Source organism: Lontra canadensis, unplaced genomic scaffold (genome assembly GCF_010015895.1).
Source record: "Lontra canadensis isolate GAN:19392208 unplaced genomic scaffold, GSC_riverotter_1.0 scaffold71, whole genome shotgun sequence".
Taxonomy (NCBI): domain Eukaryota; kingdom Metazoa; phylum Chordata; class Mammalia; order Carnivora; family Mustelidae; genus Lontra; species Lontra canadensis.
In genome coordinates, this window is record NW_022631065.1 from 4,067,365 (window position 1) to 4,084,902 (window position 17,538).

The 17,538-nt window shown below is 35.5% G+C and overlaps 1 pseudogene; it reads left to right on the forward strand.

The window, feature by feature from the left end:
* The first annotated feature begins 10,437 nt into the window (after positions 1-10,437).
* LOC116881174 lies at positions 10,438-10,560 on the forward strand (annotated as a pseudogene).
* The last annotated feature ends 6,978 nt before the right edge of the window (positions 10,561-17,538 follow it).

A 17,538-nucleotide genomic window follows, 5' to 3' on the forward strand; every position in this document is an offset into this window, starting at 1 on the left:
ATGCATTGATACTGTTAAGAATATGTCATATGTATATATATTTTAAATATACCATATTAATGAAAAATGTTAATATAGTAGAAATTGGCTATGGTCTACATGGGAACTCTGTAATATCTTTGTAAGTTTTACGTAAACGTCAAACCACTCTCAAATAAGAATTTCATTATATGAAAAAGAAATGAAACCCACTTTCTAGTTCTGCATGTAAAAAACTTGGAAGTCACCAGTCTGTACGAACAAGTAAAAAGCTGAACTGACTGAAAAATTAATAACTCTTCTTGTGAGTTTAAGAACCAAGGACACAGGACAAAGCACTGCCCTCAAGACTGGAGAGACAGTCAGGTGAATATAAGGAGTTGTGGCTTACCTGAGCAGAGACTCACAGCAGAGCTTTCTGCAAGAACCAGTGCCAGGGCAGCAGCACCAGAACTGTAACTGATGAACTGCTGGAGTCTCTGGGTGGATAACTGAGAGTTAAAACTTGCAAGGGCCCAGACAGTGTGGGGAGGGCAAGAAATCTCCAGAAGCTTAAACAGGTTCTCACTGTAAATATCTGAGGAAAATCCCCATCAGATCTAGCAGAGGGAAGTGAAAAGGAAGCATTCTGAAATACTGAACAGCAGTGTGCTCCTAACAAGGCCTGCCCTCAGGAGAAACCAATTAACCAGAACCTAACTTGCTGTGGTATTATCACAGCCTAAGTGACCTGGCAAAAGGGAAATATTTAATCCCTACCCTCTTTAGCCATCCTGTCTCACCTAACTTGATACAAAACAAATAAGCAAAACAAACAAACACAAAAACAAAAAACCACTGACAAACACTTGTGAAGTTCATAGTCCAAAGGCATAGACTTCCCAATAGACAGAGATCAAATCATAGTACCATAGATCCTCCTGCCATACCAAACACCATATTACTGAAGATCTATTTACAGCAGTTCCTTTAACCAATACATCATGTCCCACTATCAAGAAAAATATTACAAGGTATACCAAAAGGTAAAAAACAGAGAAGTGCAATTTGAAGAGACGGAAAAAGTATAAGAAACAGACACATCAGAGGAGGAGCAAGATGGCAGAGGAGTAGGAGATCGAAATTTCACTGGGTCCCAGGAATTCACCTAGATAGTTATCAAACCATCCTGAACACCTACAAACTCAACAGGAGATCAAAGAGAAGAATAGCAGCAATTCTAGGAACAGAAAAGCGACTACATTCTGAAGATAGCACTTGCGGAGAAGTCAATCCAAAGTGATATACAGGAAGATAGGCTGCAGGGGAAGGGACTGGCTCCTGGCAAGTGAGAAAGCAGTAGAGCACAAATTTAGAACTTTTAGAAGTCTACTCCACTGAGGGATGTTACTCCAGAGGCTAAGTGGGGATAAGGGTGGTGGAGTAGGAAGCTGGGAGTGTAGGGGTGTGGAATCCTCCCTTAGGGTTCAGGACCCTTAGGTGTGCCTGGGGCAGGAGACCTCCCAGTTATCAGAGCAGGGAGGCTGGCTGCAGAGAAGGATGGGGCTCTCAGCTTGGGGTTACCTTAAACCATGATCTGAGGCACAGTTGGTTCACTACTCTTCAAGCAGAGATCCCACAAGTGGCAGAATCAGGGATCCAGGAAGATCCTTCCTCCACTGGGAGGAGCAGCTTGGGAGCATGCTGCAGGAATTGGCTGGATTTGGAGACTCCAAATGCAGCTGTGCACCAGAGACAGAAATAGTCAGTCACAGGCTGGGTGAGGATGGTGTGTGGCTGGTCACCAGGGAGACAAGGGTGATTGGCTGCTCCTCTCTGAGGGCACGCTGAGATGTGGGACCCCGAGCTTTCATCTCCTCTGGCGGGAAATTGGGAGGCCGCCATTTTCATTCTCCTTCTACAAAACTGTGTATGGAAAGCTTTCAGGGAACAAAAACTACTGAAAGTAAAATGGAGCAGATTGCTTAGCCTGGTTTCTGGCAAGGACGGGGCAATTCCACCTCAGGCAAAGACATTTGAGAATCACAGCAACAAGCCTCTCCCTCAGAAGATCAGCAAGAACATCCATCTAAGACCAAGTTTATTGATTAGTGAGAAGTGCAAAACACCAGTGCTAATGTAATACAGCACATAGAATTCATGGCTTTTTCCCCATGATTCTTTAGTCTTTCAAAGTTAATTTTTAAAAATTTTTGTTATTTTTTCTTTTTCTATTTTTTTTAAATTTTCCTCTTTCCTATTTTAACCCATTTTAACTATTTTATCTTATCAATACCTTTTAAAAAATCTTTTTTAATTTTCATTTTTATACTCACATTTTATCCCTTCATTGTATTTAACCTTATTTTTCATATACATATAAGTTTTTCTCTCTTTAAAATTTTGGGATATAGTTTCTTCTGACAGATCAAAATATACCCTAAATCTAGTGTATGACTTTGTTCTAGTCTCCAGCCTGATCACATTCTCTTTTTTTTTTCTCTTTTTTCAACCAACTTCTTATCAATTCCCTTTTTAAAATCATTTAAAATTTTCATCCTTACATTCATGTTACATCCCTTCATCATGTTTATAGATATATGGATCTTTTTTTCTTTAAAATTTTGGGAGGCAATTTCTTCTAACAAACCAAAATACAATACATACAAAAATACAATACATACAATTGAATACAAATAACAAACCCAAATCAAGTGCGTCATTCTGTTCTATTCACCAGCCTAATCTTTTCTCTTTTTCTCTTTTCTTCCCTTTCTACTCCCCCCTTTCTCTTTTCTTCCATTTCTACTTCCCAAATCTCTTCTGATTTGATTAGTGTATATTTCTCTGGGATTGTTGTTACCCTTTTAGCATTTCATTCTCTCATTCATCTATTCTTCTTTGGACAAAATGACAAGATGGAAAAACTCAACTCCAAAAAAGAACAAGAGGTAGTACCAACTGCTGAGGACCTAATCAATATAGATATTATTAAGATGTCAGAACTAGAGTTCAGAATGATGAGTATAAAGATGCTAGCTGGGCTTGAAAAAAACATAGAAGATACTAGAGAAACCTTTTCTGGAGAAATAAAATACCTTTCTGGAGAAATAAAAGAACTAAAATCTAACCAAGTTGACATTTAAAAAGCTATTAATGAGGTGCAGTAAAAAATGGAGTCTCTAACTGCTAGGGAAAATGAGGCAGAAGAGAGAATTAGTGATATAGACCAAATGATGGAGACTAAAGAAGCTAAAGAACAGGATCATGAGGAGAGAATTTGAGAGATAAGTGATAAACATAAGACAAAACAATATTGGAATAATTGGGATGCCAGAAGAAGAAAGGGGGGACAGAAGGTTTACTGGAGCAAATTATACCAGAGAACTTCTCTAATTTGGGGAAGTAAAACAAGCATCAAATGAAGGGGGCACAGAGAACCCCCCATCAAAATCAATAAAAATAGCTCAATACCCCATCATCTAATAGTAAAACTTACAAGTGTCAAGACAAAGAGAAAATCCTGAAAGCAGGTCGGGACAAGAAGTCTGTAACATACAATGGTAGAAATATTAGATTGGCAGCAGACTTATCCACAGAGAAAGTGTAGGCCAGGAAGGACTAGAATGGTATATTCAGAGCACTAAATGAGAAAAATATGTACCCAAGAATACTATATCCAGCTAGGCTGTCATTGAAAATAGAAGGAGAAATAAAAAGCTTCCAGGAAAAACAAAAACTAAAAGAATTTGCAAGCACCAAACCAGTCCCACAGGAAATACAAAGAGGGTCCTCTAAGCAAAGGGAGAGCCTAAAAGTAACAGACTAGAAAGGAACAGAGACAATATACAGTAATAGTCCCCTTACAGGCAATACAGTGGCACTAAATTCATATCTTTCCATAGTTACCCTGAATGTAAATGGGCTAAATGTCCCAATCAAAAGACACAGGGTATCAGAATGGATTAAATAATAAAACACATTGATATGCTGTCTTCAAGAAACTCATTTGAGACCTAAGGACACGTCCAGATTTAAAGTGGGGGGTTGGGAAACAATTTAGCATGCTAATGGACATCAAAAGAAAGCTGGGGTGGCAATCCTTATATCAGACAAATTAGGTTTTAAGCAAAGACTATAATAAGAGATAAGGAAGGACACTGTATCATACTCAAAGGGTCTGTACAGCAAAGGATCTAATAGTTTTAAATATCTATGCCCCTAACATGGGAACAGCCAGTTAATATAAATCAATTAATAACAAAATCAAAGAAACACATCGACCATAATACAGTCATAGTAGGGGACTTTAACACCCCCATCACTGATATGGACAGATCATCCAAGTAAAAGATCAACAAGGATATAAAGGCCTTAAGTGACACACTGGACCAGTTGGACATCACAGATATATTCCGAACATTCCATCCCAAAGCAACAGAACACACATTCTTCTCTAGTGCACATGGAACATTCTCCAGAATAGATCACATCGTGGGTCACAAATCAGGTCTCAACCAGTACGAAAAGCCTGGGATCATTCCCTGCATATTTTCAGAACACAATGCTTTGAAACTAAAACTCAACCACAAGAGGAAAGTTGGAAAGAGCTCAAATACATGGAGGCTAAAGAACATCCTATGAAAGAACGAATGGGTCAACCAGGAAACTAAAGGAGAATTGAAAAAACTTCATGGAAACAAATGATAATGAAAACACAACTGTTCAAAATCTGTGGGACACAGCAAAGGCAGTCCTGAGAGGAAAGTATATAGCAATACAAGCCTTTCTCAAGAAACAAGAAAGGTCATACAACCTAACCCTACACCTAAAGGAGCTGGATAAAGAATAGCAAAGAAGGCCTAAACCCAACAGGAGAAGAGAAATCATAAAGATCAGAGCAGATGTCAAGGAAATAGAAACCAAAAGAACAGTAGAACAGATCAATGAAATTAGGAGCTGGTTCTTCAAAAGAATTAATACGATTGATGAACCCCAGGCCAGACTTATCCAAAAGAAAAGAGAAAGGACCCAAATTAATAAAATCATGAATGAAAGAGGAAAGATCACAACCAACACCAAAGAAATACAAACAATTAGAAGAATGCATTGTGAGCAACTATATGTCAGCAAATTTGACAATCTGGAAGAAGTGAATGCATTCCTAGAGGTGTATAAACTACCAAAAGTGAACCAGGAAGACATACAAAACCTGAACAGACCCATAACCAGTAAGGAGATTGAAGTAGTCATCAAAAATCTCCCAACAAACAAGAGTCCAGGGCCAGATGGCTTCCCAGGGGGAATTCTACCATTTAAAGAAGAATTAATACCTATTCTCCTGAAACTGTTCCAAAAAACAGAAATGGAAGGAAAACTTCCAAACCCATTTTATGAGGCCTGCATTACCTTGATCCCAAAACCAGACAAAGACCCCATTAAAAAGGAGATTTACAGACCAATATCCCTGATGAACATGGATGCAAAAATTCTCACCAATATACTAGCCCATAGGCTTCAATAGTACATTAAAAGTATTATTTACCATGACCAAGTGGGATTTATTCCTGGGTTGAATGACCAAGTGGGATTTATTTCTGGCCTCAAGGTTTGTTCCACATTCACAAATCAATCAATGTGATATAATACATTAATAAAAGAAAGAACAAGAACTATATGATACTCTCAATAGATGCTAAAAAGGCATCTGACAAAGTGTAGTATCACTTCTTGAGCAAAACTCTTCACAGTGTGGGGATAGAGTGTATATACCTCAGTATCATAAAGCAATCTATGAAAAACCCTCAGCAAATATAATTCTCACTGGGGAAAAACAGAGAGCTCTTCCCCTAAGGTCAGGAACATGGCAGGGGTGTCCACTATCACCACTGCTATTCAACATAGTACTAGAAGTCCTAGCCTCAGCCATCAGACAACAAAAAAGAAATAAAAGGCATCCGAATTGGCAAAGAAGTCAAACTCTCACTCTTTGCAGGTGATATGATACCTTATGTGGAAAACCCACAAGACTCCACTCCAAAACTGCCAGAACTCATATAGGAATTCAGTAAAGTCTTAGGATATAAAATCAATGCACAGAAATCTCTTTCATTTCTATACACCAAGACAGAAGAAAGAGAAATTAAAGAGTCAATCCCATTTACAATTGCACCATAACCATAAAATAGCTAGAAATAAACCTAACCAAAGAGGCAAAGAATCTGTACTCAGAAAACTATTACATACTCATGAAAGAATTTGAGGTAGTCACAAAGAAATGGAAAAACATTCCATGCTCATGGATTGGAAGAACAAATATTGTGAAAATATCTATGCTACCTAGAGAAATCTACAGATTTAATGCAATCCCCTATCAAAATACCATCATTGTTTTTCAAAGAAATGGAACAAATAATCCTAAAATTATATGGAACCGGAAAAGACCCCGAATAGCCAGAGGAATGTTGAAAAAGAAAGCCATGTTGGCAGCGTCACAATTCCAGACTTCAAACTCTATTACAAAGCTGTCATCATCAAGACAGTATGGTACTGGCACACACACAAAAAAACCAGACACAGACCAATGGAACAGAATAGAGAGCCCGGAATGGACCCTCAACTCTACAGTCAACTCAAGTTCAACAAAGCAAGAAAGAATGGCCAATGGAAAAAAGACAGTCTCTTCAACAAATGGTGTTGGGGCAATTGGACAGCCCCGTGCAGAAGAATGAAACTGGACCTTTTCCTTACACCACACACAAAAATACACTCCAAGTGGATGAAGGACCTCAATGTGAGACAGGAATCCATCAAAATCTTGGAGGAGAACATAGGCAGCAACCATTTTGACCTCAGTTGCAGCAACTTCTTCCTAGAAACATCTCCAAGGGCAAGGGAAACAAGGGCAAAAATGAACTATTGGGACTTCATCAAGATCAAAAGCTTTTGCACAGCAAAGGAACAGTCAACAAAACCAAAAGACAACTGAGAGAATGGGATAAGATATTCGGAAATGACATAGTAAACAAAGGGCTATTATGCAAAATCTATAAAGAATTTATCAAGCTCAACACCCAAAGAACCAATAATCCAATTAAGAAGTGGGCAGAAGATATGATCAGATACTTCTTCAAAGAAGATCTCCTAAGAGAGGTCACAGACACATAAAAAAGTGCTCAACATCACTCAGCATTGGGGAAGTACAAATTAAAACCACAATAAGATACCTCACACCAGTCAGAATGGCTGAAATTAACCAGTTAGCAAATGACAAGTGTTTGTGAGGATGAGGAAAAAGAGTAACCCTTCTACACTGTTGGTGGGAATGCAAGGTGGTGGAGGCATTCTGGAAAGCAGTATGGAGGCTCCTGAGAAAGTTAAGAATAGAGCTACCCTTCAACCCAGTAATTGCACTACTGGGTATTTGGTATTTACCCGAAAGATACAAATGTAGTGATCCAAAGGGGCATGTGCAACCGAATGTTTATAGCAGCAATGTCCACAATAGCCAAACTATGGAAGGAGCCTAGATGTCCATCAACAGATGAATGGTAAAGAAGTGATACACACACACACACACACACACACACACACATGAATACCATGCAGCCATCAGAAAACAGGAAATCTTGCCATTTGCAATGATGTGGATGGAACTAGAGGATTATGCTTGTGATATAAGTCAATGAGAGAAAGACAATTATCATATTATTTCACTGCTGGGAGGAATTTTAGAAACAAGACAGATGATCATAGGGGAAGGGAGAGAAAAATGAAATAAGATGATATCAGAGAAGGAGACAAACCATAAGAGACTCTTAATCTAAGGAAACAAACTGAGGGTTGTTGTAGGGGAGTGGGGTAGGAGGTATGGATGGGTGGTTGATGAACACTGGAGAGAGTATGTTCTATGTTGAGTGCTATGAAATGTGTAAGACTGATGAATCACAGGGGTGCCTGGATGGCTTAGTAGGTTAAATCCTCTGCCTTTGGCTCAGGTCATGATCCCAGGGTTCTGGGATCAAGCCCTGCATCAGGCTCTCTGCTCGGCAGGGAGCCTGCTTCCCTTCCTCTCTCTCTGCCTGCCTCTCTGCCTGCTTGTGATCTCTATCAAATAAATAAAATAATTAAAAAAAAAAGACTGATGAATCACAGACTTGTAGCCCTGAAACAAATAATACATTATACGTTAATTAAAAAAGAAAAAACAGACACCACAGAAATGTTGGGATTATCAGACAAAGAAATTATAATAACACGAAATATCTTTTCATTTATTCATAACATCTTTAATTTTTTTTCATCAATGTCTTATAAGTTTCAGAATACAGGTCCTCCAATTCCTTGGTTAAATTTAATCCTAGGTATTTTTTGGATGTAATTTTGTAAATGGGAATGTTTTAAAAATTTCCCTTTCTGCTAGTTTGTCATTAGTGTATTGAAACACAGTAGATTGCAGCATTATTTATAGTAGCCAAGAAATGGTAGCAACCTAAGTGTCCATTGATAGAGAAATGGAGGTACACACACACACACACACACACACAAACATACACACACACACTCTGGAATATTACTCAGACAGAAAAAAGAAAGAAATCTTGTCAATTGCAACCATATGGATTGACCTAAAGGGTATTAAGCTAAGTTAAATAAGTCAACCAGAGAAAAAGAAATACCACGTGATTTCACTTGAAAGTGGAAACTAAAAAGAAAAAAACGAGAAAAAAGCAGACTCATAACTTTAGAGAACAAACTGGTAGTTGCCAGCGGGGCAAGGAGTAGGGAGATAGGCAAAATCAGTGAAAGGGACTAAGAGGTACAAAGTTCTAGTTAGAAAATAAGTCAAAAGAGTATAAAATATAGCATAGAAAATATAGTTAATATTACTGTAATAACTTTGTATGGTGACATGTGGTAAGTAAGTACTCTTTTTGGTGAGCATTCCATAATGTACACAAATTTTGAATTACTATGTCATACACTTGAAATTAATATAATACTGTAGGTTATTTATACTTCAATTAAATCAGACAGGTGGAAAAAACAACCAGGAGAATGCCTTTTTTGTTTGTTTGTTTCGATTTTTTATTTAAATTCTTGTGGATTAATATGTAAGGTAATATTGGCTTCAGGAATAGAATTTAGTGATTTATCACTTGCATACAATATCAGATGCTCAACATAAGAAGTGCCCTCCTTAATACCCATCACCCATTTAGCCCATGCCCTGCCCACCTCCCCTCCATCAACCCTCATTTTGTTTTCTATTTTTTTTTAATTTAATTTATTTATTTTGACAGTGAGACATCACAAGTAGGCAGAGAGGCAGGCAGAGAGAGAAGGGGGAGCAGGATCCCTGCTGAACAGAGAACCCAATGTAGGGCCTGATCCCAGGACCCTGAGACCATGACCTGAGCTGAAGGCAGAGGCTTTAACCCACTGAGCCACCCAGGTGCCCCTTGTTTTCTATTGTTAAGAGACTCTTACAGTTTGCTTCCTTTGATGGGCTTCTTAGTACACAGGACATGGCTACAGCATGAATATCTGAGCTGGAAGATATACCAAAAACCAAAAGCAAAGAGAACAAAGATTGAAAAACAAAACAAAACAAAAGGACAAGGACTGTGAGGCAAATACAAAAATGTGTAACATACACATAATGGGACTACCAGAAGGAGAAGAAAACAAAACAAAAAAACCCCTAAAAAACAGAATATGCAAAATGATAATGTCAGAGAGTTTCCCTAATTTAATATCAAACACAAAACCACAGGCCCAGGAATCTCAGAATATTAAGCAGGATAAATGTCTCTCAAAAACTACACCTGGGAATTTCATTTCAAACTCCAGGAAATTAGATATATAGAAATAATCCTGAAAAATGTCATAGGAGGAAAATAAACACTTTACTTACAGTGGACACCTACCAGAATTTACCCAGTAATTAAAGTATAGGAAAAAAAAAGACTACCAACCTAGAAATTATTCTTCAAAATTGAAAAAGAAATAAAGGAGATGTTTTCTCAGACAGATTGAAGGAACATTTTGCTAGTAGACCTGCTTTGCAAGGAATGTTAAAATAAATTCTTTAGAGAAGGAAAAACTAATATGTAGGTCAGAAGCTTGGATCAGTGTAAAGAAAGGAAAAGCATCAAATAATTAATAGCTAAAATTAATATAAAAATTGTTTTTCTCATCATTAAGTGATGAGGGAGGTAATAGTGCATTAATTATAATAATACCCAAAATGTATTTGATTATATAAGTTTATGTGTAAGTGAAATGAATGACAATAATGATATAAGGGATAGGAGGAAAAGTTTGGATTATTTTGTTATTATAAGGTACTCACACTGCCTATGATGTGTGTTACATTATTTAAAGTGGACTTGGATTAGCCTGTAAAATATATATTACAAACTCTAGGGAAAACACATCCAAAAAAATAAAAGAATAATAACAAAGCAAAACAAAACACTATAGCCAATTAGGCTAACCATGTTCTTTTCCCAGATGTGTATTGACTGCAAATAGCAACTTCCTCAGTAGTATAAACAGTTTGTTGTGCATATGGTTTGCCCTAAGAACATGGAGACAGAACTTTCCATTGGACATTTATGTCTGACATTGTCCTCAGTCTAGGCCCAAGACAAGTAATGTGAAGTGTCATTGGCTTCAAGGCACAGAGGCCAGGATCCACATTGGCCAAGCCATCAGATCCATCAGTTCCACACAACAAAATAAGGACTGAGGCCCTATGCAGGGCCAAATTCAAGTTACCTAGCTGCTCTAAGACCCACATCTTCTAGAAGTGAGGCTATACCAAGTTTAACATGGATGGATCTGAAGACATGGTGGCCAAAAAGCAGCTCCTCTTGTTTGGCTGTAGGCTTGAATACATTCTAATTGTGGTCATAGAGAAGGACAGGCCCTGCATTCCTGAAGTCATTGGTACTGCCTGATTTTTACTCAACAATAACATAAAGATCAGTCAGTAAAGAATTAAAAAAAAAAGCAAAACAAATAAAAACCACCAAGTACAGATGACCCTTGAATAATGTGGGTTTGAACTGCACAGTCCACTTATATATGGATATTTTATAGTACTGCAAATGTATTTTTCTTCCTTATGATTTTCTTAATAATATTTTCTTTTTCCAGTTTACTTTATTGTAAGAGTATAGTCTATAATACATATAATATACAAATAGTTAATGGACTGTTTATGTCATCATAATGTTTCCAGTCAATAGCAGGTTATTTGTAGTTGTTTTGTGGGAGTCAAAATTCATACATGAATGTTTGATTGTGGAGGAGAGGGGTGGGGCTGTGGTACTTCTAACTTCCATATCGTTCAAGGATCAACTGTATAAGTGACATGTTAAGAAAGGAGAGAACATGGAATAATAAAATGTATACTTAAAACCACAGAGGTCAGAAAAAATAATGGAAGACAAAAATAGGAATGAAAACAAGGGCAAGAAATAGAAAAAATAGTAAGAAATACAGTAGATATCAATGCAATTACATCAATAATCACTTGGAAAGTCAATGGCCTATATGTATTAAAAGACAGAGATTTTCAGAATCTAATCACAAAACAAGACCTATCTACATAGTGTTTATAAGAAACCCAATTGAAATATAATGACACATAAGAATTAAAAGCAAATGCATGGATAAAGATACACTACGCTAATACTATTTTTTTTTAAAGTTAAATGAGGGTAGCTATATTAATTTCAAATAGAACAGAATTCAGAACTAATATTATCAGGGATAAAATAAGGCATTAAATAGTGATAAAAGGTTTATTCTATAGGAAGACATAATATTCCCAACTGTATATGTGCCCTGACAGTAGACCATCAAAACACATGAAGCAAAAACTAATGGAACGTCAAAGAGAAACAGATGAATCCATATCTAAGTTAGAGACTTCAATACCCCTCTATCACAAATGGACAGATCTGGCAGTTAGAAAATCAGTGAGAACACAGCTGAACTCAACAATACCATCAATCAACTGGATATAATTGACATGTTTAAAGTACTTCATCCAATAGCAGAATATAGATTCTTCTCAAGCTCACATGGAGTATTTACCAATATAGACCCCATTCTGGGCCATAAAACACCTTAACACATTTAAGATAATAGAAATAATACAATGTTTATTCTAGACCACAAAGGAATTAAACTGGAAATCAGTAGGAGAAAAATAGCTGGAAAATCCCAAAATGCATGGAGATTAAACAACAGACTTCTAAATAACACATCGATGGAAGCAGAAATCTCAAGACAAATTACAAAATATTTTTAATTACAAGGTTAGTATATAAAAGTCAACGGATTTTCTATGCACCAGGCACAAAAAAAGTAATTTCAAATTAAAAACAAAATAAATAGCCCAAAATATGAAATACTTAGGTAAAAATCTGGCAAAATATGTACAAGATTTGAGAAAACTCCAAGACTCTGATGAATGAAGTTAAAGGACTAAATAAATGGATAAATATGTCATGTTTATGAATAGGAAGGCTGAATATTGCTACAAGGCCAATTCTTCCCAACTTAATCTATAGATTCAATGCGATTACCATAAAAATCCCAGCAAATTATATTGTGAATATCAACAAACTGATAAAGTTTATATAAAGAGGCAAAAGAGCCTGAATGGCCAACACAATACTGAAGGAAAGGAATGAAGTTGGGGAACTGACACTATTGTACTTCAGGACATATTATAGTGTCATAGTAACCCAGACAGTGTGTGGTATTAGTGAAAAGAATGGACAAAGAGATCAATGAACATATTAGGGAGCCCAGAAATAGACCCCCTAAAATATTGTCACCTGATCTCTGACAAAGGACCAAAAGCAATATAATGGAGCAAAGATAGTCCTCAACTAATGGTGCGGGAACAACTGAACATCTACATTCAGAAAAGAAAAGAAAGGAAAGGGAAAGGGAAAGGGAAAGGGAAAGGAGAAAAAAAAAAGAATCTAGAACCAAACCTTATGCCCTCCACAAAAACAGACTCAAAAGTGGATCATGGAGCTAAATATGAAACACAGAAGTATAAATTCCTTGAATATAACACAGGAGAAAACCTAGATGACCTTGGGTATGGTTGTGACTTTTTAGATAAAACACCAAAGGCATGATCCATGAAAAAAAATTGGTTAGCCAGGCTTCATTAAGGTTAAAAACTTATGTTCTATGAAAGACAACATCAAGAGGATGAGCAGACAAGCCTCAGACTGGGAGAAAATATTTGCTAAATTTCATAAAATACTATTGTCCAATATATACAAAGAAATCTTTAAATAATAAAAAAAATTAAAACAGATGAAAGACCTTCAGACACCACACAAAATAAGGTATACACATAGTAAAACAGCACATGAACAGATGTTCCACAGCATAGTTTATCAGGGAAATTCAAATTAACATGATAACAAGATATCACTACAACCTATTAGAATGGCCATATTCCAGAACACCAACAGCAAATGCTGGTGAGGATGTGGAACAATGGAAACTCCTATTTACTGTTGGAGGGAATGCAAAATGGTACAGCCACTGTGGAAGAGAGTTGACAAGTTTCTTACAAAACTAAACACATTACTGCCATACAATTCAGCAACAGCATTCCTAGGTATTTACCCAAACAGTGGAGAATTTACGTTAACACAAAACCTGCACACAAACATTCATAGCAGCTTTATTCATAATTGTTAAAACTTGGAAGCAACGGAGATGTCCTTCAGTCAGGGAACTGTACATATATCCAAACGATGAAACATTTCTTGGCACTAAAACGAAATGAGCTATAAAACCATAGAAGGATATGGAGGAAACTTAAAAGTGTATTCTTTTTTTTTTTTTTAAGATTTTATTTATTTTTTTGACAGAGAGAGGTCACAAGTAGGCAGAGAGGCAGGCGGGGGAGGGGAGAAGCAGGCTCCCTGCTGAGTAGAGAGCTCAATGAGGAGCTCCATCCCAGGGAGCTACATCCCAGGACCCTGAGATCATGACCTGAGCTGAAGGCAGAGGCTTAACCCACTGAGACACCCAGGTGCCCCTTAAAAGCGTATTCTTAAGTGAAAAAAAAAAACCAATCTGGAAATGGCTATATACTCTGTGATTCTAAATTTATGACATTCTGGGAAAGGCATAACTATGAAAAATTTTAAAAGATCATGTTTGAGGAGGAGGGAGGCATAGAGAGGCGAAGCATGGGATTTTAAGGACTATAAAAATACTCTATATGACATCATAATGATGCATACATGTCATTATATATTTGTCCAAACTCACAGAATATACAACACCAAAAGCAAGCCACATTGTTAACTAGACTTTGGGTCATTACAGTATGTAGATTTATTATTAATATTAATATAAGTATACTATGTAATATTAATTATAAATATTATTAATATAGGTTTATTAATTATAACACATGTACTATTATTTTATTTAGGGCATATTGAAGATGTAGGGAGTCTACGCATGCATGGAGTTAGGGGATATATTGTAATCTCTGTACTCACCTCTGAATTTTGGTATAAACCTAAAATCGCTCTAAAAACATAAAGTCTTAATAAAAAAAGAATGTGAAATTAAAAGAAAAAAAAACTTTGTACACAAAATTTAGAGAATTTATTTCCAACAAAACAGATCTAAAGAAATGTTTAAAAATACATAAAGCACAAGAATATGTTATCAAAGAATAAACTAAATGAAACACTTAAAGATGAAAATTAAACATAATTTTATGTTTGTGTGTATGTGTATACTTTTTCCCTCTTATTTCCAACTTCTGACAGGTGCTGAACAGAATTTTCCACCTACGAGCTATAATGTTCTGTCACAACTACTCTGCTCTGTGGTTGTAGAACAAAAGTAACCCTAGATAATACATAAACAAACGAGCATGGCTATCTTTAAAAATGCTATCCTCAAACTATATTTTCATCTACCAAAAAACATTTAATATTTGTATGAAATTAGTATATATGTACACATATATATGTATAAAATTAGTAAGAGATATGAGAAGGGAATTCACCAATAAAAAAATATGGAGGGATAAAATACAAGCAAAAAAATCCATATTTATATCTAATAAAATAAATATAACTTAAACCAGTAAGTAACAAGCATTTTATTTCAAATTAAAAAAAAAAATTACCATGATTGTTATTCCTTTTGTGTCTGTGGCAGTTTTTATGGTATCATCTAGTGTTTACACTTGGCCAAGAGGGAAATTTCAGCTATGGCCAAACCAAATATTATTTAATTATAATTTAATTTAATATTTAATATTTCTAGTGAAAAGAGTGCAACATAAAACAAGATCCCTAAAAGTCAGCATGTCCTTTGGCTCATCAACCCCTCTTTGAGAATTTATTCCTAGAGAAACCTTTCTTTCTTCTTCTTTTTTTTTTTAATTAACAAATGTTTATTGGAAATCTACTAGTCTGGTAGTGTTCAGACTTTAATATATAAATTACCTAAGTCTCTGGCATTTAAGTATTAATGACATGCAAGAAATTTTCCTGAACTATGAAATTAATAAAGTTGGTTATAAAATATCATTAGTTATGTTCTTTTTAAATAATTACCTTTTTATGTATCTTTTTATAATATATGCAAAAACATATTTGCTAAAATCTTATGGATACAGATGCATATTATTTTTCACATTGTACTCACTTTCCATTATAATACGTGCTGCTTTTGGAAAATAAAGTTGGAAAGTGAGTTTAGTATCAGTATGAAAAATAATCTATACTAACAGAATATATTAATTATTACTATGTATGGAATTATAATTTTTTAATATCTCATATAATTACATATATAAAAGGTTATATTTATTTATAACTTTACTAATACATTTTAGCATCCATGAACTGTGAATTTTTAATGAACATACAAACTATTAATAAGTGTAACTATTAACCTCTGCATAATTCTATATAGTTTTGTATAATTTGTACATAGTACTACTGTGTTGAAATCTATTTAGTTTTTTCTGGGCAATTATGTGTTTTATTTAAATATTATAGACAGTCTTGAAATATTTATTTATTTATTTACTTGTACTTGCATGAATTAAAAAATATATAAGTATTTCATTTATCAGATTTCTAGAATGTATACTGCTATATGAAAATACCTAATAGTTTATTTTATTTTTTTTTAAGATTTACTTATTTAATTTAGAGAGAGAAAGCACAGTGGGAAGGGGCAGAGGGAGAGGAAGAGAGATAATCTCTAGCAGACTCCCTACTGGGCACAAACCTGAGCCAAAACCAAGAGTCAGAAGCTCAATTGACTGAGCCACCCGGGTGCCCCCAAAATATCTACTATTTTAATGGATCTTTGTATACCACATAACTTTTTCCCCTTAGAAATGTAGACATTCCTAAAACAGGTTACAAATTAATTGTTGAGATATAAGTAGTTTAGTACTGATTATTGTTCTCCAAAAATGGCTAAACCTAAACTAATAAAAAAATATATTTTTGGGAAGAAGACTAATTTTAGGAATGAGCATTTTCTTATGGTGGCCAGGACAATGAGTTAGTTGGTCCAGTTAGGCAAAACACCTGAGGACACTGGATGATTTTCAGGAAAAAGACAAGGAATGTTGAAATTGAGAAAAATACAAAAGGACGGAATGTATGTGTGTGATAGGTAGTCTTGACTAATTTTTCCTGGCCCATTGCCAACTTGTTTACATTTACTATTTCCACGTTAAGTTAAGCCCTGTTGTTTCCCTCTTTTACAGACTGAAATTTGAAGGAGAGAAAGAAAACTGTATTCGGTGAAGGGGTTTATTATTCTTATAGAGTCAGAAATCAACTTTAAAATGTGTTTTTTGGGAAAATTATGGAAATAGCCAAATGTTAGATTTGGGCAGCTTCTTATGCTATGGCTACAGACATCTGTCTCAGACAAGCTTGCATGTGAATAATGAATTTCCACCATGAGGCTTGAAGCTGCCTGATGAAATCTGCTGCTCAGTGCCTTGAACACATTTGGAAGGAAAACAAAGCCAGCTTTGCTGAAGGTGAAAAACAGGGCCACATATATAAATCACTTCATTGTTCCTAGATTTTAACTTTTCTGCATACATGTTTTAGCTAAAAATTCTCCTCTTTCTAAGTCTTACAAACTAGGAACAATTTAGTATGTGTATCAGTTTTCCTCACCTAGAAAGAAGTTTCCTTTTTGGGACTGTCTTTACAGTCTCTGTATTGGGATGGGATTTAGTGTGTATGAATTTGTATTTTGAGAACATTCCATAGCATCTTTTGATACAGGATAGCATCACTATTTTGTAGACTGTTCCCAAAAGGATTAGAATACAAATGTACCAGAGTGTGAACTAATCACCATCACTTAAATAAAGTTTAAATTTAACCAGGGAGTGGATATCTAGCAAGAAACTATATGGTCTTTGGAAAGTATGGACTTTATAATCTGCGAGCAGCATGAAGTAAATGCAGGCTTTTGGATTAGGGAAATAAAAGCATCAATATAGGTAGTTATTTATTCTTG